General features: G+C 44.9%; 1 protein-coding gene across 2 annotated transcripts in view; it reads left to right on the top strand.

Moving 5' to 3' along the window:
• Positions 1-11,882, top strand: part of LOC123993033 (leucine-rich repeat and fibronectin type III domain-containing protein 1-like protein) — a 148,669-nt gene extending 136,787 nt beyond the window's left edge. For both annotated transcript variants that reach the window (XM_046294773.1, XM_046294774.1), the window contains 2 exons: positions 10,563-10,616; positions 10,843-11,882. The gene's annotated coding sequence lies outside the window, so the exon portion shown is untranslated. The remainder of the gene's footprint in view (positions 1-10,562; positions 10,617-10,842) is intronic.
• The last annotated feature ends 11,563 nt before the right edge of the window (positions 11,883-23,445 follow it).

Raw genomic sequence — 23,445 nt, 5'->3', positions numbered from 1 at the left:
CTATTGAGCTTCAGCGATGACTGCAGGCAGGCTTTGCTCGTGCCCCACGCCAAGTCCCCAGGACTGATGGGAATAGGCAATCATCATAAAATCACACAGCACATAAAGGACGGCACGCTGTGCTCACTCGCTCCACGTCCCCCCTCTCTCTACTTCCTTCCTCTCTCCCTCGCTGCCCGATGGGACCCCCCCCCCCCACCCCCCACACACTCTCTGTTTCCATGATAACCAATCATAGCTGACTTTGCTGGCCCTGAGTTGTTTGTTGTAAGTTTAATATCCGCAGTATAGCAATCTCCTCTACATCTGCACTCTCCAAATTCAAATGAACTGAGCTGGGCCCGGGACAGCTCTGTGGCTTTTTAAACACTGTCATCGGTGTCTCTGCCGCCCACCAACAACATCACATCAACCCGCATATTAGCAAACTCAGTGTACTAACGAGGGTTTGAAGTCATCTTTGGGGATTCCTAAGGCATTTGTGTTATTCTGATTCGTTTTTGGAGGGCAAGCTACAGGCTATGTCACCAGCAGCTGGAAGTTACTTTTAAACAAGGGTCAGAACCTTGTTAGGTTAGAAAAGGCAAATGGCAGCCACATGCGTAATAGCGACCCCTATGGGTATGTTCAGGTATGCCATTGGTAATGTTAACCTAAGCCAGCGGTTCCAAAACTAGGGGCCGCGACCCCTTGTGGGGTGGCATGATATGACAATTGGGTTGCAGGAGAATTTCAAGAAGTCCTGAGAAAAAAATAATACAGTAGTATGTATAACCTTTTTTTGTCATATATATATATGTATGTCAAAAAAAGGTTATACATACTATTATTTTTTCTCAGGATACATTATAACATCATCTTTGTATCTCAAAATCATTGTAATGTGGTTAACCTTCAAAATCTAAATGAAAATGATTCAAATGTAAAAGATTCAACCAGAGACTGCCCTCAGATCATGGGAAAAGGCCGCACTTGAATCATTCCCACGGTGAACGGCTAGGCCCGCTACGCTATGAAACCACACACGACTGCAGAGACCTTGATACTGCCGGCCGCAATTGATATGGTGACAACAATGTGTGGGACTCACATCAATACCTTTGTCAGATAACACTGTTAAACAAAGAGGAAACTCTGACTTAACGACTCAGAAACTCCCCAGCTAATGCTCTCCAAATGGACGTTAGCTGTGAGGGCCGAGATGCTCAAGCATTGACTTTTGTTCACTATACAGGACATGGTGTTGTGTCTCGCGATTTCCGAGTATGAAACAGCATAGGTGGGATGTTGTATTATTATTATTATTATTATTATTATATTATATTATATTATTATATTATTATTATTATATTACAGTGTGCTGCATGGCTATAATTGACAAAAAAAAACATATTTCATATGGGATCGAATTATGGGTTTTTGTACAGATGGGGCTCTATCTGTCCCGGGGCGGAGGGCAAGCCTCTGCACTCTAGTTCTGAATGTGTCTCCCTCTGCCATATGGATGCATTGTATGATACACCGAGAGCAACTGGGGGCAAAGAAGCTGAGCACAGAACTCGGAGATATACTGCAACAGGTAACTTCGATTGGAAACCACATCCACTGCGTGCACACCTGTTCGCAAAACTATGTGGTGATATGGGACCAGAGCATGACAATGTTCTATTTCACTCCGAGGCTTGGTGGTTATCGAGGAGGAGTGTTGGAATGATTTTTCCCATTGAGACAGGAACTGTTGTCATTCACAATGGATGTATAAAAACAAATAAAACAGACTTGGTTGACTTTCTGAGTAATGAAAAGAAAAATAACAGAAACGGCATCAGTAAGGTGTCCCACACGAGCGTTGACTGCTCACCTCCCAACCCTTGGAAGAGCACTTTAGGATGGACCGACTTCCCAATCCATTTAACTGTGATCAGTCCAAAGCTGATCGAGCTGTCATGCTGCAGACAACGCATTCACAGTTCAATACAGAGGAGTTTTGGTTCCTGACTCAAAGGGAATAACCTACCGTCTCCCTCTGGGAATTAGTGTGGCGTTCATAACAACTGGGAACTCGGAAGTGGGGAAAAATCATTTTGAACGCTTATCCAACTCGGGAGCTCGGGCTTTCTTCTAGAGCTCTGACTTTCCGACCTAAAGATCACTGACATCATGATTTGACCTCTTATTTTTTCAGAGTTCCCATATGCTTTGAAAGTGCTCTGAAACCCATGGTAGGCTACCCTTCACCAGCTCATGTCTGTGTGAAGCTGGATTCAGTGCGCTCTTCTGCATTCAAACCAAATATCGATCCAGGTTGGATGACAGCAGAGATGAGGTGCGCAGGTCGACCCCGCCCCCTGACTTTAAGAAGCTCCAATGCGACATGCATCAAGCACACCTACCTCATTAGTGGTGGTGAGATCAGAGACATTATGTCAGACTAATTTGCCATTGACTGTCATATAGCCCCACATTAAAAGAATGTGATGGTGAGTTGAGAAGACAATCAGAAATACTGTTTTTAAATTAACTGTCATAGCCCCAAATAAAAAAGTGAACATTGGCTGTTAATTACATACTGTTTTTCACATGGGTTGGGTCGTGCACATGTTCAGATATCAAAATGGGGTCAGGTCCGAAAAAGAATTGGGAACCCCTGACCTAAACTAAGAGATTATCAACCTTACGATCATTGACCTCGTGTAATAGCTTGCCATTTGAGTCATCAACTGCTGCAGCAGTGAAGCAATCCATGCAGCTCTCATTTGGGATCAGTTGTTTTTGTTGTTGAGCAGTTTATGAGTCCTGGTTGCATTGCATATCCATTTAGTAGGAAGAGCTATTTTTGTCTCAGATGACCGAGTGATTAGACCTTGGTTACACAGGGTTTTACAACCCTGTCGATCATAGTCTTCTTCAAGAAGAGAGTTTAGTTGGCTCAATGAATGTCTGCGTGTTTATAGCTGTGGGCAGCAGCAGGCAGTGTTCTCTCTCTGTGACAGGCCTGGATGAGGCAGATGAGGTAGTATTCTTCCTCAGCCTCCGTGCTCAGCGTTTAGCTGTGAAATACCTGCAGTGTCTGTGCATCCATAATTCATCTAGGAGCATCAGACAGCCAGCGAGGAGATGACAGATCACTCCCAGGAGGCCCTGTGTTTCTCACAGCGACACAATGAGGCTGACAGAGTTACTGGCGACAGGAGGAAAGGAGGGGGCGGAGAGAGAGAGGGAGACTGGAGAGCAGAGACTGGAGAGCAGAGAGACTGGAGAGCAGAGAGACTGGAGAGGGAGACTGGAGAGGGAGACTGGAGAGAGAGACTGGAGAGGGAGACTGGAGAGGGAGACTGGAGAGCAGAGACTGGAGAGCAGAGACTGGAGAGAGAGAGAGAGACTGGAGAGAGAGAGACTGGAGAGAGAGAGAGAGAGAGAGAGAGAGAGAGAGAGAGAGAGAGAGAGAGAGAGAGAGAGAGAGAGAGAGAGAGAGAGACTGGTGAGAGAGACTGGTGAGAGAGACTGGAGAGGAGAGAGACTGGAGAGCAGAGAGACTGGAGAGGGAGACTGGAGAGGGAGACTGGAGAGAGAGACTGGAGAGGGAGACTGGAGAGGGAGACTGGAGAGCAGAGACTGGAGAGCAGAGACTGGAGAGAGAGAGAGACTGGAGAGAGAGAGAGAGAGAGAGAGAGAGAGAGAGAGAGAGAGAGAGAGAGAGAGAGAGAGAGAGAGAGAGAGAGAGACTGGTTAGAGAGAGACTGGCGAGAGAGAGAGAGACTGGTTAGAGAGAGAGAGAGACTGGAGAGATAGAGAGAGACTGGTTAGAGAGAGACTGGTTAGAGAGAGAGAGACTGGAGAGAGAGAGAGACGAGAGAAGAGAGAGAGAGAGACTGGTTAGAGAGAGAGAGAGAGAGAGAGAGAGAGAGAGAGAGAGAGAGAGAGAGAGAGAGAGAGAGAGAGAGAGAGAGAGGGGGGGGGAGACTGGAGAGATAGAGAGAGACTGGTTAGAGAGAGAGAGAGAGACTGGTTAGAGAGGGAGAGAGACTGGTTAGAGAGAGAGAGAGAGAGAGAGAGAGAGAGAGAGAGAGAGAGAGAGAGAGAGAGAGAGAGAGAGAGAGAGAGACTGGAGAGAGAGCCTGGAGAGAGGGAGAGAGACTGGAGAGCAGAGACAAGTTTAAGAGGAAACAGAGTCAATAAGAACAAAGACAACGGTAGAGAGATTGATAAGGGAAGATGTAGTGTACAGAGAGAGAAAGACATGGAGGGGTTGAAAGATAGAGAGTGAGATAAAGAGGTAGGGATGGAGAAGAGATTGAAAGGACTGCAGAAATATAGAAAGACAGAGAGGGAGAGACTTGACATTGTCTTTCATTTAAAACTCACCCGACCCCTTAAAAAAAAAAAAAAATATATATATATATATATATATATATATATATATATATATATATCCTGTACTGCATACATTTACCATACTCACCTTTCTGTCTACCACATGATACAAACCAACATCACAATTCCCACTCCTACAACCGTATATCCAAAACATCATCCTCAGCTATACAGACTGCCCCCCCAACACACCACATCTCCTCAAACATCTCTACACATTTTATCATTTTATAGACCATCCCATTAAACAATAGTAAAGAGTTTGTTATCCCCCCACCTTTGACCCTGTTCCTCCTTGTTAGCCAAATAGCTAACTTTGCCTGAGCAAACAGAAAATTCAACAAAACACATTTGGCTTTCTCCTTACTCGAATACCTGTATCCCCTTATAAACATCCCAACAGTAAAAACCACCCCAACCTCTCACACAGACATTCCAACAGAGACATTAAAGGCATTAACCTGGTGCACCCAGAAAACACATGAATCACAGTTTCTTTCATTTGACAGAAAATACACCCCTGCCCGATTCCCGGTTCAACCCGTGCCAACCAGCTGTTTGTGGCCAGGGCTACATGAAGAACCCTCCACTGGAGGTCCCCTGACCTCTTTGGTACTGGGGGTTTGTAGAGCCCCCTCCACCTAAAACCCAAAATACTCTCGGCTCCACATACCCCCTGCCACTGATGTGCCTTCTCTCCTGTTAGGCTTCTAATGTTCCTAACCTTAACACAGAGGTTGTAGAGGGCTTTACCTCAAACTCCCCCAGGCTCGGAGTGTTCAAATCTAACAAGTCCTCCAGACCCCCTTGCCAGTCTCTGCCGTCACCTGCAGTGGCGGAAACATTGGTGGCCCCTCTCCCTTTGGCCGCTCAAATATCCCCCTTACCGGCTCAGACAGTGCCTCCTGGACCTCCACCAGGAATCTTTCCAGCAGCCGAAGAGACATTATTCCTGTTTGTTGTGCCAAGACTTCCGGGGTTTTCCACCCCTCCTCTCTCAGCAGTCTCAGGTCACCCAGCCTTTGTAAACCCCCTGCCATCAGTTACCTCTGCAGGGTGGCCGACTGAACCGATCTCAAAGGGATGGCTTGGTTGTGGAAGATAGGCTCCTCCCATAGCCCAGGCTCCACACCCCCTTCTCATATGGGCCTTAGCAGCTGCCAGGCCCTCAGCATTGTGGAGAAAAATCTGAGAGACCTGCTGTACTCAGCCTCTCCAGCTTCATGAGGAACAGCTGCCGGTCCAACCCTAATCCACCAGCTCTCCTCAGCAGCGCGCATGCTGGCTCCCTCCAGCCAACATCAGCATGGTACAGCAGTCTCTGCACCGCCTTTAGCCTGAAAGCAGCCATCCTGCTCTCCAGTTCCACCAGGCCCTGTCCTCCTTCGTGAGCGGTCATGTACAACACTGCTGCCTTCACTGATGGCCCGACCAGAAGAAGTCCACCAGCTTGCGTTGCAGGTCTGCGAGCAGACCCACATAACAGAGCTTTGCTCTTGCCCCAGTTTACCTTAGCTGATGAAGCTCCCTCGTACACCTTCAGACTGGTCTCTAGTGCCTGCATATCCTGATCATCCCTGACCATCACAGAAACATCATCTGCATATGCTGACACTGCTATGCCTGTCACCACATCCATTCCTGTCCAGCACACTCCCTGTAGTCTCCTGTGTAGCAGTCCTAAAAAAGGCTCAATGGCTAGTGGGTATAACTGCCCAGATAGAGGGCATCCTTGTCTAATGCCTTGCCTCACCCAGACTGGCCTACTGAGCCCCCCTCCCACCTTGACCATACATGACGCCCCAGAATAAAACATCTTCACACAGGTCAAAAAACTCTTCCCAAACCCAAACACAGACATCACATTAAACAGATACTCATGGTCCACTCTATCAAAAGCCTTCTCTTGATCTAAAGAGACCAGTCCAAAGTTCACATTAAAACCTCTCGACAAGTCCGACATGTCCCTAATTAAGAACAAGTTGTCCGTGATTGAGCGTCCCGGTGCACAATATGTTTGGTCCTTATGTACTATCGAGTCCAAATGGGACTTCAGTCTGTTAGAGAGGACTTTGGCAAATATCTTGTAGTCCGCACAGAGTAATTCCACAGGCCTCCAGTTCTTAAGTTCACACAAGTCCCCTTTTTTGGGCAGTAGAGTCAGAGCCGCCCGACGGCAGCTCATCGGCAACTCTCCTACCCCGACGCATTCACGCAACACACAAAAGAAGTCCAGTCCAATTATTCCCATCAACCCCCGGTGCACGACCTGCGGACATCTGGGTTACGGCCTCTGCCAGTTCATGGGACAACAGAGGAATGTCCCTTTCATCCCTCTGTGCCAGAGAGAGCTTAGGGAGTCCTGCGAACAAGACTTGAGCACACATAGGATCACACACTTCTGCCCTATACAATTCAGTATGAAACTCCACAGTCCACTCCCGCATCTCACCTGCCCATCAGACAGCCATAGACAATGCTTACCCTTGGCTTCACCACTCTGTCAATTAAAACCAAAGAAGAAGGAGCTGGGAGCACCCCAAAGTGCTCCCTTTGCTTTAACCTGGAAAAAACTGCCCAGGTCGCTACATAATTCAGCTAAATTAGCCTGGACGCCTACATTGCCTTGCACCACCATCTCTACCTCCCCCAATACTCTCCTAGCCTCTGAGGATGAGAGAGCTGTGTACTGTTGACAGAAAAGCCGAATTTGGACTTTCCCCACATCCCACCATTGACTCAGAGACTCATACTCGTCTCTTCACTGACCCCACCTTTCCCAAAAGGTATGGAAACCTGAGCAAAAAGTGGCATCTTGTAAGAGCTTTACATTGAACTTCCAATAAGATGCCTGCCGGGGCCCTGGTGAGATAGACAGCCGAGCCATGGTTATGTGATGATCCGAAAACATCACCGGGAGAATGGTAGCGCCCAGCAGCCTATTGCTCTGATTCCTAGACATGTAAAACCGATCAAGTCTGGCTGCACTCACCCTAGCACCAAAAACCTTCACCCATGTATACTGTCTTGTGTTTGGATGTTAAGTTCTCCAAACATCCACTAGGTCGAACTGATTAACGATGTCCCTTAACACTCCCACTGACACTGAATGAGGCTCTTCCCCATTTCTGTCTTTCCTAAAATCCATTGTACAGTTCCAATCTCCTCCGACCACCAGCGTCTCCTCAGGCGCTACCTGTGAGAGTTCCTGTCTAAGGCTCCCAAATAGAACCCCTCTTTCTCTCCCTGTGTTAGGCGCATACACATTTATAAAGACAAAACCCATGTTGTTAATTTCTGCTTTAACAACAAGCAGCCTACCTTTACACACCTCCTTTGAAGAGCAACGTTTTACAGACAGCCCCGGTGCAAAAAGGACTGCCACCCCTGCACTAAGATTTGTCCCATGGCTCAATGCACTTGCCCCTTTCCACCAGAGCACCCAATCGACTTCATTCAACACATCACTATGCGTCTCGTGCAGAAACAACGCCTGTACTTTCTTTTGTTTTACATATTCACCCAACACACTCCTCTTTCCCGCATCTCTGGCGCCATTTATATTGAGCGAGCCTACCCGAAGAGTCTCCATAAGAAGTGGAAGAAAATCCAGCGGAGAAAAAGACCAATAGAAAAGCGCAAAAATCCCCAGTGTCAGAAAGAAAATATATGTCTAAACAGTGTCTAAAGGTAAACCTTTACGCACTGTTGTGACCCACTTCCTCAACCTAAACCGTTTCCTGGGTGAGAGGACACCATGCCCCTCATTTTTCATAGCATAGCAAAAGCCTCAAGATTAACTTTTTTGAAGAGGAGTCTGAAAAAAATAACTTGTCATTATCTTCCTCAGACTCACTTTCCTCCTCATCTCTATCTCCCACCCTGACCACCTGGCCTTCGTCTCTGGTCAGGGCATCACCCACAGCAACAGGCAAATTTTCCATGGTGCCTTTGTCCACACCCTTTTTCCTTTTCCGCTTGACACCCTCCTCCTCCCCCCTAGTCTCTTACACTTCCCCACTATACTCTCCTCATCCACTAGAATAACCTGACTAGACCCAGCATCATCTACACCACCCTCCAGAGCATGACTTGGCCCAGAATCATCTAAACCACCCTCCATAGCATGACTAGGCCCAGCATCATCTACACCACCCTCCATAGCATGACTAGGCCCAGAATCATCTACACCACCCTCCATAGCATGACTAGGCCCAGCATCATCTACACCACCCTCCATAGCATGACTAGGCCCAGAATCATCTACACCACCCTCCATAGCATAACTAGGCCTAGCCTCAGCTACCTCACCATCTCCAGCCTGACTAGATCCAGCCTCTGCTTCCCCACCATCTCTAGCCTGACTAGACCCAGCCTCTGCTTCCCCACCATCTCTAGCCTGACTAGACCCAGCCTCCACTACCCTACCATCTCTAGCCTGATTAGACAAGAGGCAAATTTGCAACTACCACTCTTGTCGAAGGGGTAGAGAGAGGTGAAATTGACACCAACACACCCCTTACAAATATTCCGCTAGCAATTAGCCTACCAACCAAATTAGCCCTTTTCATGAACGCAACCACAGCTTTGTTCATTCTAGAAGCAGAGTGTATAAATTCAGCTCCTACCTGTTCACCGACCGCGAGCAGAACCTCCTCCACCTTAACTCCATTCTCAGGAACACACCTGAATCCATGCCGTATCGATTGCGTCTCCTCTGCGCTAGGCTGAGATGCCATCGCACACACCACACCTTCCAAACCCCAGGAAAGTTACTCTGTCCTCTTCCACCCTAACTTTGAAAAAACTGTGGATACCGCTAAAACAAATATTGCATTAACCCTCCACCATAGAAAATAGCATGTAAAGAAAACAGAGACACCAAACACTCAAACTCCCCAAAAACTCCCAGCATGCACTGCAAGAGAGAGAGAGAGAGAGAGAGGGAGAGACAGAGAGAGAGAGAGAGAGAGAGAGAGAGAGAGAGAGAGAGAGAGAGAGAGAGAGAGAGAGAGAGAGAGAGAGAGAGAGAGAGAGAGAGAGACAGTAAATCTGACAGTAAATCTCAGTAAGACAAAAATAATGGTGTTCCAAAAAAGGTTCACAAATACAAATTGCATCTAGACACCGTTGCCCTAGAGCACACAAAACACTATACATACCTTGGCCTAAACATCAGCGCCACAGGTAACTTCCACAAAGCTGTGAATGATCTGAGAGACTTGGCGAGAAGGGCCTTCTATGCCGTCAAAAGGAACATCAAATTTGAAATACCAATTAGGATTTGGCTACAAATACTTGAATCAGTTATAGAACCCTTTGCCCTTTATGGTTGTGAGATCTGGGGTCCGCTCACCAACCAGAATTATACAAAATGAACCTCTGTGTACAACGTAAAACACCAATTAATGCATGCAGTGGAGAATTAGGCCAATACCCGCTAATTATCAGAATCCAGAAAAGAGCCATTCAATTCCACAACCACCTAAAATGAAGTGATTCCCAAACCTTCCATAACAAAGCCATCACCTACAGAGAGATTAACCTGCAGAGGAGTCCCATAAGATAAGCAAGCTGGTCCTGGGGCTCTGTTCACAAACACTAACAGACCCCACACTGGAAAGAATTAACCAAAAAACTGTGCTAACTATAATGAGTACATACATAGTGGCAGAATACCTGACCACTGTGACTGACCCAAAATTAAGGAAAGCTTTGACTATGCAGAGACTCAGTGAGCATTGCTATTGAGAAAGGTCGACCTTATCCAAATCAGTCAGTGAACCAGCTTCTTAGATATGCTTCTTCATGGTCTTGGTCCGCTTTCATCACCTCATTTTCAACAAGACCTATGTGTAAGACACTGTCAAATACTTGTAGGTGTGTGTGGCCTGGGGTGGTCTAGTGGTTACTGCTGTTGCCTTCTGATCACACAGATATGCCAGGTCTGGCGTGGGTTTGAATCGGGCCTATGCCCTTCTAGAGCACCATCTTATTATCCTGTGTCTCTGTATAATAAAAACAGGAACTAATAGGCGCAATCACGTAGCCAGATGTGATATTCATATCTACAGAATTGAAACCCCCCCCTCCCCCCGGGGTCAGGTAAGACATACGGGAACTTTCCAGGAATTCTTAGCTCAGGTGATGAGGTTCGTGCACTGATTCCTGTGTCCTGTCTCTTCCAGATTCGCACATCACCCATGCTCGTCTTCTGGGGTGGAGGGAGGGAGAATGGAAAGGTGAGTTTAGGGGCAGAGAGCTATACATTTCAATTCTATATGCAAGTTCTACATAGAGATGGTGAAGGTATGACGTTACGCATGTCTGATTTAAAGGGCAAATGAGAAGGCAAGAAGGGACACGTACAACACAAATAGTGTTTTCGTTCTATTGCATTAGATTGTCTAGTAGACTGCGGGGTTTAGGCAATTCCTTGGTGATGTTCACTTTAATTCTCTCCTCCAGGTAAAGTCCCCCTGGTCCAAGGAAGTTGGAAAAACAAACTCACAAAAGAAGACATATGAAGCCAAGAACAGCATTAGGAGTAGAGATGGGTGGATGCCATGGAATCGCTGTGTTCTGTCACTTATGCAATTCTACCTGGAACTGGGATGTAATCCAGCCCTGTGGAGTGGAGGGAAATGTATTCCAAAACCTGGGGTTTCTTTCACTGTGTGAGGAATGAGTTGACAACCCAGACGCCTCAAATTCCTTTCGGAATACTTTTTTGGGATTCTCATTGGAATTGCCTATTACAGAGGAACACCCTTGGATGGTTTTGATGAAATGTTGTGGGTTTCGTAATAAAGCTCCACTCTCCCTTAACGATCGGTCACATGCCAAAGGAATACAATAAGAGATGGCGATACAGTGTTTTGCCCCCCCCCCCGAAGGCCTTGGAAGTGTTAGCACACATCGATGTCACGTCGATGCACCAATATCAAACGGTTGTTCGGTGATCTCTAGGGCACTTTATAATCTTTATAATCCTCTCTCTCTCTCTTTCTCCCACTCTCTCTCCCTCCGTCTATATAGACATCTGAATAGTATAATCAACAATTATGAGATCAAATGCATCCATTTTGGATGACGGTGGGAAAAATATAATTATTTGGCCAAAAACATGGGCTCTCAAGATGAGGACAAAAGAAAAACCTGGTTTGGTTTGATTACATGAACCTACAGCACAAGCAATACCTTGTGGTTTGATGGTGAAATGGTGAGTTAAGTTTCATTCTGACACAAACTTTACAGAAAAGAAACTGACCCTATTGTGTACCACTTGCCAATTGAAAAGATGGAACACGGATCAAATACTCTTTTTCCCCTTACTGTTGACTGTGTATGTATTTGTATGTGAGATACACCTTCAATCTTCTCTGATTTGATAACCATATTCCCTTTGAATTATGAAGCAACAATAAGAAAAAAACGTGAGATGGAATTTTATGCTTTCATAGGTCAAATATGTGGATTTATAAAGAAATAAAAGTATTTTTCTTGAAGATGTGCCGCAACATTACTCACACAATTTCCGATATGAATCCTATTCATAGATGAATAATTGCATTAAGTGTCAAACTTGTTTTGAAAATGCATTGAGAAGCAGTGTTTTCGTCAGCTTTGTTGGTCAGTTTTCAACCACACTGACCTTATGACAATGTAATGACAGTTACAGAAGTAGGGTTTTGCCACTAAGGGTCGCCAGAGGCTTTCATGGTGACTTGACCAGTCCACCTCAGCTCAGTTCAACTCAGACATAGATTAGTGTGGAAAAGATATTAGAGAAGCAACTGAGTAAGTAACAGGTCTATAGATGCTAGTGGTTATGTTATAGCCAGACACCCCTAATCTCAGAGACCCTTCCACAGGCACTGTTGACGTGAACATTTTTATTTACATTTGATTAACTCTAGGTCGTACTTCTGCTTTCCAGTCTGTGGTCAGATGGCCCAACCATGTCATTGTTTAAAACTGCATTGCCATTAGGCTAGGAAAACGTCCATAGACAAACCATATACATAAAATGTGTATTTTAGGGAAGCAAAAAGCATTAACAGGATTGACAACATTCATTGAGATTCATGTGTAATTTCTTATTAGCATATGTTTTACATAAGGGAGCCCAAAAGCAGCTTTGCAAGGTAACCAGTGAAGTGGTTCCACTCTCACATGTGGTTGTCAGCTTTGCCTGCATTATGGTAAACCTTCATTATTGATGTGTCAGTTATCGTTTCTGATGCTTTTACAGCAGATTCCTTTCATTCAAGTGCTGATTTACACAAAGATTATCGGCTTGTTTAAAAGAGAACGCATGAATGGATTTCGAGCTTGTCAAAAAGGCTGAGATTGCCTCTCTCTACAAAAACACTGCACATCACCTCCATGTGATTAGATTCAGGAAAAAGTCCTGGATCCCTTTTTAACTTTGATCTTACTTTTTTTAACACTTCACCTCAATTTTAAAATTACCTTTGACTCTATTACCAGGCCTACCTTTTTGACGTTGACCTTTTGAAGAGTACCTGTTGAATTGCCAATTCGAGCTCAAATGAAACTACACGAGTGCTCTTCTATCTCCTATTTTATTGATTTCAACCTTAAAGTCATTAACTAATTTTGCCAGATGTGGTGCTTGTCAATGTCCTCCAAAACAAATAAAACATTCATCACCCGTTCTCACCTGGTGCTAACATGCGTCCTGATCTTGTACACATGCTAAATGTGCCCACAGGCATAGACGATTAAAAGACACATTCTGATCTGATTGTAATTTGATTTTGTAAGTGTGAACAGACAAGATCAGGATGAAGTATGCATGTTAGAGGCAGATATAAACGGGACTTAAGATCAAAAAGAAAAACATGGAACATGAGGTAACGACATTAGCCTACATCTGGATTCCTCTACTTATCAGGATTCAAGGTAAGACCCAGATGCAGACTGTCAAAGTAACAATGTTTATTGTAGCAACAGGGGCAGGCCAAGACAGGTCAAGGCAGGCAGGGGTCGATAATCCAGGGTAAAGCAAAGGTACAGGACGACAGGCAGTCCCTGGTCAGGGACAGGCAGAGAGGTCAGGTGTGCGGGTACAGGGTCAGGACAGGCAAAGGTCAAAAACCAGGAGGACGAGAAAAGAGAGGCTGGGAAAAGATGGGAGCTGACAGGAAAAGCTTGGTAAGCTTGAACGAACAAGACGAACTGGCAACGAACAGACATAGGACACAGGTATAAATACACAGGGGATAATTGGGAAGATGGGCGACACCTGGAGTGGGGTGGAGACAAGCACAAGGACAGGTGGAACAGATCAGGGCTGGCCATCAATGACACGGGGGAACGGAAGGGTCTAGAAACAGAAGACAAACGGGACACTAGACACAGAAAAGGTAGGAAAAATACGGAGGGTACAGAGCAACAGAGGACAAACAGTAGAGGGGGTAATGACCTTGGAGCAGGCGGGACAGGTCTTGGCTTCCATGGGTGTAGCCGCCGCCCTATAGCGATGTGCCAGTGCCTCAGGCTCGACCTTCTTTTGTAACTGGTCGGTGCTGTGGAAGCGAAGTGGCCCAGTCCTTACTGAACCCCTCCCGGAGGTCCTGGTACTCTGTGGAGCTGGTGGAGAGGTCAGGGGCAATTTCCAAGCCCCCAGGAAGACGTCCCGGGGCAGGCCGAGCTGACTTCAGGCAGTGAGTGTGGCAGGATGGGCTCCAACCTATAATGGCACCAGTAGCCCAGTCAATGGAGGGAATGTGTTGCTGGAGCCACGAGAATCCCAATACCACGGAACCTGCGGAGCCTCAATCAGCAGGAATTGGATAGTCTTGCTGTGGTTCCCCGAGACTCGTAGGTTGACAGGGGTGTTCTGGTGGGTGACCTGGCCAAAAGAGCGCCCGTCCAGCACTCCAACACCCTTGGGAAGGGAGAGGGGTTGAGTGGGGATGCCCAGCTCGGATGCCAGTCTAACGTCCATGAGACTCACATCAATCCCCGAGTTGATGAGTACCTGGAGAGACTTGGACTGGTCGCCCCACAGCAGGGTAGCATAGATAGGTGGGGTGAGTAAGGGGAGAAGAACAATTATCTTTCAGACCCACAAGTGTACTCACTCCAACGAATGAGCTAGCTGTCTTGAAGGGACAAGTAGACACAAAATGACCGGCAATACCACAATGCAGACATCTCTGGGTCTCAAGTCTGCGTACGCGGTTGGCTGGAGACAGCCCAGCCCTGCCGAGCTTTATCGGCTCGGGAAGAGGTGAATCAGCAGTCTCCGGAGGCTCTTGGAGGGACTCGGTTAACTCGGATATTCTCAGGGAATGTAGACGCCGGGGACCGGCAAAGGTCAAAAACCAGGAGGATGACAAAAGAGAGGCTGGGAAACGATAGGAGCTGACAGGAAAAACGCTGGTAAGCTTGAACAAACAATACGAACTGGCAACGAACAGACAGAGAACACAGGTATAAATACACAGGGGATAATTGGATAGATGGGCGACACCTGGAGGGGGTGAAACAGATCAGGGTGTGACACTACTTTAATCATGGTATGTTTGTGAGTCTTACAAAATGGAGGAGCAATGATTCAGGATTTTTGCTAGATGGATTGAAATCTAACATCATTGGTCCTTCAGGCTCCAAACAGGTGGTGCAGAATACTAAACACCCAGGCAGACAGACCTCTTGGGCCTCTGCTGGTCCCACAGCTAATGTCAAAATTGCTCAGGCAGCCAGTTTACATTCTCGGGAATAGTCATTAATTTGACATGTCATTCTGCCCTAACATGTGACTGTTGTGAGATTGGATAATCTCTATGGGGTTTTAAGGACTAGTCTGTCGTCTTTAAGTGAGTGAATACAAACCTCATGTTGTATTAACTGTCACCCAAACCTCACTGATAGTATGTACTTTCATTGTACTCAAGTCAAAAGCACTGTTGGACTTTTTCTGGTGATTTGAGCCATGGAACTAATTGTTCAAGTATGTGAGATGCTTTTTTTGGTGTGTGGGTGAAGGCTATTTTGGACTGCAAGGGATATTCCCATGTGTCTGTGTGTGTCACTTATCCTCCATGAGCCAGGTTAAAAGGGGTGGCTGAATACCCAACATGCTCTCTTCTCACCCCCCCCCCCCCAAATAAAAGCCATAGACAGAAAGAGGTTTGTTTAATGACAAAGCTCTGATTCTCCTTTTTATTATTATTTTTTATTTTTTTACATATGAAGGTGTTATTTTGTAGTACTTTAATTGGTAAGCTGTAAAAACAAGATCTAGCTGACCATAGAAATCCTAATGACCTTAAACTCAGAGACGAAGACAGAGTGCATCACGACACAGGGAGAGTAAACGATGAAGTGTAACATCCAGGAAACAGTCGTAAAAAACCACTTCCTGTTCCCAGCGGATGAAAGTGGTGGTGATGTTGCTGAGGTGACATTCTGGGAGGACTAGCAGGGACATCTCCTATGGATGAAAGGCCTGCGCTGTCAGACAGGGAGACGCAACCGCTGCCACTGGAATAACAGAGAACAAAGCTACAATGTTGGCACATCCACCGAATCCACTCCCTTTACATTTGGCCTAAATGCATATTCATCCAGGAAAGATAAGATGAGCAGTCAGTGTCTAACAGGTATCTGGGGAAGGACTGTTGTGTTATGTGATGCCACATTATGCTCCTGTCATGTTTTGTCAGACAGTGTTGCCTGAGCACTCTGCCAAATTATTATTTATTCGAAGTTTCTCCCTACTTCGCCGCTTGCTATTTTAATTGTCACCTGGCATTGCAAGCAGCACTCGTTGCATAACCTGGGTTTGTCAAACTCAACAAAGATTCAGGCAATTTCTACCTGGGTGCTTGATCCTCCGTTCTGCTCTCTAAATCTGGAAAAAGGACACGAAGTAAAGCTGTCGCTCCACATTGCTATTTGTTTCCTCTGTCTGCATATTTTTTTGTCTGCTCACTTCCTCCAATGGTGAATTCTTCAGTTATTACACTGACAAGTATTACATAAAACAGACCCCTTTTGGATTGGTTTGGTTAACTAGTGCGTGTTCAAGTACCTGTGTGCGTGTTTATGCCTGTAAATGTGTGCGTGAAATCGTGTTTGTATGTGTACACACATTTGTCCTTGATTGCATGTTAGTGAATGTGTCGGTATGGGGACAATAGGCTTGCAAAGTGAGAGTCCATGTATAAATACATGTGTGCACACATTTGTCTACATGCTGAGGTTGAAGATTGGTCAGAGTATATGTGTCTCTGGAGGTGTTCAAGTAGGCCTCCCTTTGATCCCGTCCCCTCCAAATCCCGGCGGCTAGTTTACAAGCTCAAGGGTCCTTTCACACCAGCCAACATCTGTTGGCTTCTCCACAGACCCAGGAAGGACGTTAGTGGCAATAATGGCACGGGATTGGGCTGTATGGGACAGGGTGAGAGATGGTGGGGGAGGGGGCTGGTGGTGTCCCATCACACTTCATTATACCCACCCTGCTTCACTCCACTTCAAGGGGAACTTCATACCAAAGCGAGACCCCTACCTGGACCGGGACAAAAGAGAGATTAGGGCATCCCCCTCTACGAGCAGCACAGGCCCCTTCACAGCATTTGTTTTGCCTAGCTCTCTCACAGGTTCATTGAGGTGTGAAGTTTTCCCGATTTTGAACTGGGCTGGAATTTTTCAGTTTTTGTCTTCTGTTGGTGACCCACTTTCACCGACACATCTAACCATAGAAATAGAATGAATAGAACGGATATCCCTGTTCGAATCAATGACGGCATAATGGGTGGACTGGCAGCCATGTGAGTGTACCCATAGGTTGAAGATGACAAAGGTTAAGACAATTATAATATCCCATAGCTCTTTGCAACAATGGGTATGCTAGTTAGCAACGGCGCTGGTAGTTAGCAATTGTGCTGGTACCAGATTTGTGAATACGTTGTCTTAACCTGTGTATTTTTGACCTAGATCAAATCCTCCGATTACAACAAGTTTAGAGCTTACCGTGAAATACTTACTTACAAGCCCTTAACCAACAGTGCAGTTCAAGAAACGTTAAGAAAACATTTACAAAATAAACTAAAGTAAAACATATATAAAAAGTAACACAATAACACGACAATGATGAGGCTATATACAGGGATGGGATGGGATGGGTAGTGTCAAGAAGTTAAAGTTCTTGATCATATTGGCTACGTTATCACACAGTCATCCAGAACAGCTGTTGCTCTCGTGCATGCTTCAGTGTTGCTTGCCTCGAAGCGAGCATAAAAGACATTCAGCTTGTCTGATAGGCTTGTGTCACTGGGCAGCTCACGTCTGGGTTTCCCTTTGTAGTCCATAATAGTTTTCAAGCCCTGCCACATCCGATGAGCGTCAGAGCTGGTGTAGTAGGATTCAGTCTTTATCCTACATTGACGCTTTGTTTTTTTTGATGGTCCGTCTGAGGGCATAGCGGAATTTCTTATAGGCGTCCGGATTAGTGTCCCGCTCCTTGAAAGCGGCAGCTCTAGCCTTTAGCTCGATGCTGATGTTGTATGTACTACGTATGGTCACTGTCTGGACGATGTCGTCAATGCACTTATTGAGGAAGTTGATGACTGAGGTGGTATTCTCCTCAATGCCATTGGATGAATCCCGGAACATATTCCAGTCTGTGCTAGCAAAACAGTCCTGTAGGGTAGCATCTGCACCATCTGACCACTTCTATATTGAGCGAGTCACTGGTACTTCCTGCTTTTGTTTTCGCTTATAAGCAGGAATCAAGAGGATATATTTATGGTCGGCTTTGCCAAATGGAGGGCGAGAGAGAGCTTTGTATGCATCTCTGTGTGTGGAGTAAAGGTGGTCTAGAGGTTTCTTTCCTCTGGTTGCACATGTGACATGCTGGTAAAAAAAATTGTAAAACTGATTTAAGTTTGCCTACATTAAAGTCCCCGGCCACTAGGAGCACAGCTTCTGCTTCTGGGTGAGCATTTTCTTTTTTGTCTATGGACTTATAGAGTTGGTTGAGGGCGCTCTTAGTGCCAGCATCGGTCTGTGGTGGTAAATAGACAGTTAGGAATAATATAGATGAGAACTGTCTTGGTAGATATTGTGGTCTGCAGCTTATCATAAGGTGCTCTACCTCAGGCAAGCAATACCTCGAGACTTCTTTAATATTAGACATCACGTACCAGCTGTTATTGACAAAAAGACACACACCCCCACCCCTTGTCTTACCAGACGTAGCTTCTTTGTTCTGCCGGTGCATTGAAAATCCCTCCAGCTCTATATTGTCCGTGTCATCGTTCAACAACGACTCAGTGAAAAAAAGGATATTACAGTACTTTATATCCTGTTGGTAGGATAATCGTGATTGTAGGTCAACCATTTCGTTTTCCAATGATTGCATGTTAGCAAGTAGAATTGATGGCAGTGGGAGTTTACTCACTCGTCTACGGATTCTCAAAAGGCAGCCTGATCTGCATCCTCTTTTCCTATGTCTTTTCTTCACGCAAATGATGTGGATCTGGGCCTGTTCCAGGGAGAGCAGTATATCTTTCTCGTCGGACTCGTTAAAGAAAAAGCTTCTTCCAGTTCGTGGTGAGTAATCCCAGTTCTGATGTCCAGAAGTTAATTTTGGTCATAAGAGACGGTAGCAGTAACATTATGTATAAAATACGTTTTTAAAATAAATTACAAATAGCGCAAAAAATAAGAACAAAATAGCTCAATTGGTTACGGGCATGTAAAACGTCAGCCATCCTCTTCGGCGTCATTTTATTACAGCCCCATGGGAGGAAGTAAAAGCAGGAAGTGTACCCTTCAATCTGTTCTGTGATTTGTTGAGTCAACTCGATTGACGTTACAACAAATACATTCCATTGCATAAGCCACATAAGTTAGCATCGTTTGAATGAAAATTCTACATTACCATGGTGTCATTTGATATAACATTCCAAATTACCATGGAAATGATTGCATCACAATACCAGGCAGTCATTTGGAGTGTACCCATGAGTTTACCAATCAAATTGCCAGCCTTAGAGCTTCCAAGCCTGTTCTATTCATTATATTTCTATGCATCTACCCTCCTATTGTATCTTCCATAGGAATTGAAGTTGCGAAAGCTAACATCAGGACATAGTTCTGGCTGGGTTGTAGACCTACTAATGTATGCGTGATAATACTTTAAGTCCTGTTCAAACATATTGTACTTCATTCATTTTGTGAGTTGATGAAATAATGAACTAAAACAATAATCAACCACTGGAAATACATCAAAAAGAAAAGCAATGAGGAGTATAAGAATCCACTTGACACTCAAACCAATTGGAAAACAACGCGAGAGGCATTACTTTGCCTCCCTTGGAGATCTAAGAAACATCATAAATGAAAGCAACTGCAAATGGTCCAAAAGAGTTCAGCATTCCAGTGGTTTTTCCATACACCTGTTGTGCTCTAGGTATTTTTTCCCGGTTTGATCCATTCTGCCTACCCTGAGCCTGCCTGTTGTTCTGTAACTTGTGACACTGCCTTGGATTACTGACCTCTGCCTGCCCTTGACCATTCGTTTGTCTGCCCTTGTTTTTGTCTGCATCTGGGTCTTCTCCTGAGCTGTGATAACTACGGCCATTGTTACATTCCTCTTATGCCACAAGCAGACTGAGGCATAATTAAGAGTGACTTGTGTAAGCTAATTGGTCATTAATTTCAGTGTGTTTTGGAAACGGGACACAAGTGTGCATGTTTTATATTGTGACGTGCCATACGCCCAGGGGGCATGACGGGGAGCTGGAATAACATCCACATCTTTGGGGGTACGGTCATTGTCTCTGGGGAGCTATATCCACAAGTGTTTCACTTCTGTGACTTTATCACAAAGAGGGAATACGCTGGCAATTCCGTACCTCCAAATCTTTCAATTTGAACGTTTCTCAATTGTTGTCAACTCGTTAATAACAGCAAGTTGTTGGAACATGTTAATTCACAAAGACCTTATGAAACAAAATGTTGAAAAAGAGAAAATTAAAAGATGCGGTCCATAAAACAGTCAAAAACAACAAAGTTGAAAAAATAAATAAATCATCATTAGTAATCAGTTGCTCTCTGTCTGTGAGCACAAGACAAAAGAAGTGGGACATAGACAGGCCCAGTGTGCGAGTGTTGTCGATAGGCTCCTCAGAATAATTGGTGTTGTCGACGGAGCCGGCCTCAAACACCAGTGGGATGATGGATGCTCTGGCCCCGGGGCCCGGGAGCCTGACCCCTCTGTTAGGGGCCGTATGGGGGCCAACCGCCATCTGAAGAACACAAAGAATTGGACTACAGCCTACAGCCCCCTCAGCAGACTCACGCTCCTATTAGTGATACACACATGGAGGGACGCACTGTACATTATAATCTACACTGCAATCACACAGATGGTTTGTGGAGCACATGCAGAGCCTTTGAGAGGTGCGACAATATGAGCTCATTCTACACGTGTGTGTCTGTGTGGGGCTACATTGATTCACACACTCAGACAAACAGCCTCGCAAACGCACCAATACCCTGAGGCACACTGTGACATACAAGGGAGGCAGATTTTAATGTTCTTATCCATCATACTACACTCACACAGAAATGACACAATGATCTCAGTGTCCTGGGGATTTTTAGAAACATAGGGAGAAGATGGAGATATACTGAGAGAGACCTACTGTAATGGTCTGGGCCTAAACCACGCAAAGCTTTTACTATCTCATCCTGGAATATACAAGGTCTGAGGTCATCTGCCTTTGGCCTACAGAGCAGCAACCCAGAACAAATACAGACATTGTCATCCTATAAGAAATATGGTACAGAGGATACGGACCCACTGGTTGCCCTCTAGGTTACAGAGAGCTGGTAGTCCAATCCACCAAACTACCAGGTGTGAAACAGGGAAGAGACTCAGGAGGTATGCTAATGTGATATAGAGCAGACTTAACCAACTCTATTAAATGTATCAGAACAGGAACATTTTATATCTGGCTAGAAATTAACAAGGAAATGATCTCAACAGAGAAGAATGTCCTTGTGTGTGCTACCTATATTCCCCCAATAGAATCTCCATACTTTAACGTTGACGGCTTCTCCATCCCAGAGGGGGAGATCAACTATTTCCAGGCCCAGGGACATGTACTAGTCTGTGGTGACCTAAATGCCAAAACTGTACAAGAACCTGACACCCTCAGCATACAGAGGGACAAACACCTACCAGGAGGTGACAGCATTCCCTCCCCCATTTGCCCCCCTAGACACAACTATGACAACATAACCAACAAAAACTCCTGAAGCTCTGTCAGACGCTGGGTATGTACATAATCAATGGTAGGCTCCGAGGGGACTCCTGTGGTAGGTAGACATGTAGCTCATCTCTTGGCAGTTGTACTGTACACTACTTTATCACTGACCTTAACCCAGAGCCTCATAGAGCGTTCACAGTCAGTACACTGACACCCCTATCAGACCACAGCAAAATCACACTCTACTTGAACAGAGCGTTGCTCAATCAAGAAGCATCAAAGCCAAAGAAAATCTATAATATTAAGAAATGCTATGGATGGAAGGAAAATAGTGTGGAAATCTACCAAAAACAATTAGGCAACAACAAATTCTATCCCTTCTAGACAATTTCCTAGACAAAATGTTTCACTGTAATAGTGTAAACTTGGCAGGAAAAATCCTAAACAGCATATTTGACCTTTCAGCTTCCCTATCAAATCTAAACAATTCAAGCAGAAAACCGAAGACAATTAACAATAATGATGAATCGTTTGATGAAGAATGCAAATACCTAAGAAAGAAATTGAGAAACCGATCCAACCAAAAACATTGATACCCAGAAAACCTGAGCCTACCCCTTCACTATGGTGAATCACTAAAACAATACAGAAATACAGTACGGAATAAGAAGGAACAGACCGTTAGAAATCAGCTCAATGTAATTGAAGAATCTAACGACTTCAGGGAAAATTGTAATACTCTAAACAAACAACACAAAATCTATCCAAAACAGAGATGTATGGATAAACCACTTCTCCAATATTTTTGGCTCCATAACAAAGAACAAACCGCAAAAACATATACAGTGGGGCAAAAAAGTATTTAGTCAGCCACCAATTTTGCAAGTTCTCCCACTTAAAAAGATGAGAGAGGCCTGTAATTTTCATCATAGGTGTACTTCAACTATGACAGACAAAATGAGAAAAAAATCCAGAAAATCACATTGTAGGATTTTTTATGAATTTATTTGCAAATTATGGTGGAAAGTGTACCTATAATGAAAATGACAGGCCTCATCTTTTTAATCTTGCACAATTGGTGGCTGACTAAATACTTTTTTTGCCCCACTGTACATGATCAAATACCAATCTTAGAATCAACTATTAAAGACTACCAGAAACCACTAGATTCTTCAATTACATTGAATGAACTACAGGACAAAAAACAAACTCTCTAAATGAAATTATAAAACATAATTCTCAGCTCTGGCATATTCCCCAATATTTGGAACCAAGGACTGATTCCCCCCCCCCCCAATCCACAAAAGTGAATACAAATTTGACCCCAATAACTACCGTGGGACATGCGTCAACAGCAACCTTGGGAAAATCCTTTACAATATCATTAACAGCAGACTCGAACATGTCCTCAGCGAAAACAATGTACTTTTACCAAATGACCGTACGACAGACCATGTATTCACCATGCACACCCTAATTTACAAACAAACAAACCAAGTCTTCTCGTGCTTTGCTGATTTCAAAATAGCTTTCGACTCAACTTGGCACGAGGTCCTGCTATACAAATGGATGGAAAACGGTGTTGGGGGAAACAACATTATTAAATCCATGTACACAAACAACAATTGTTAAAATTGGCGAAAAGGAAGCAATTGCCAAGCCTTCCATAACAAAGCTGTCACCTACAGAGAAATAAACCTGGAGAAGAGCCCCCTAAGCAAGCTGGTCCTGGGGCTCAGTTCAAAAACACAAACAGATGCCACAGAGACCCAGGACAACAACATTATTAGGCCCAAAAAGATAATTACTTGACACA

The sequence above is a fragment of the Oncorhynchus gorbuscha genome, linkage group LG13, assembly GCF_021184085.1.
Source record: "Oncorhynchus gorbuscha isolate QuinsamMale2020 ecotype Even-year linkage group LG13, OgorEven_v1.0, whole genome shotgun sequence".
NCBI classification, from domain to species: Eukaryota; Metazoa; Chordata; class Actinopteri; order Salmoniformes; family Salmonidae; genus Oncorhynchus; species Oncorhynchus gorbuscha.
Note: the sequence above shows the minus strand (reverse complement) of the source record. Positions and strands in the feature narration are given on the sequence as shown.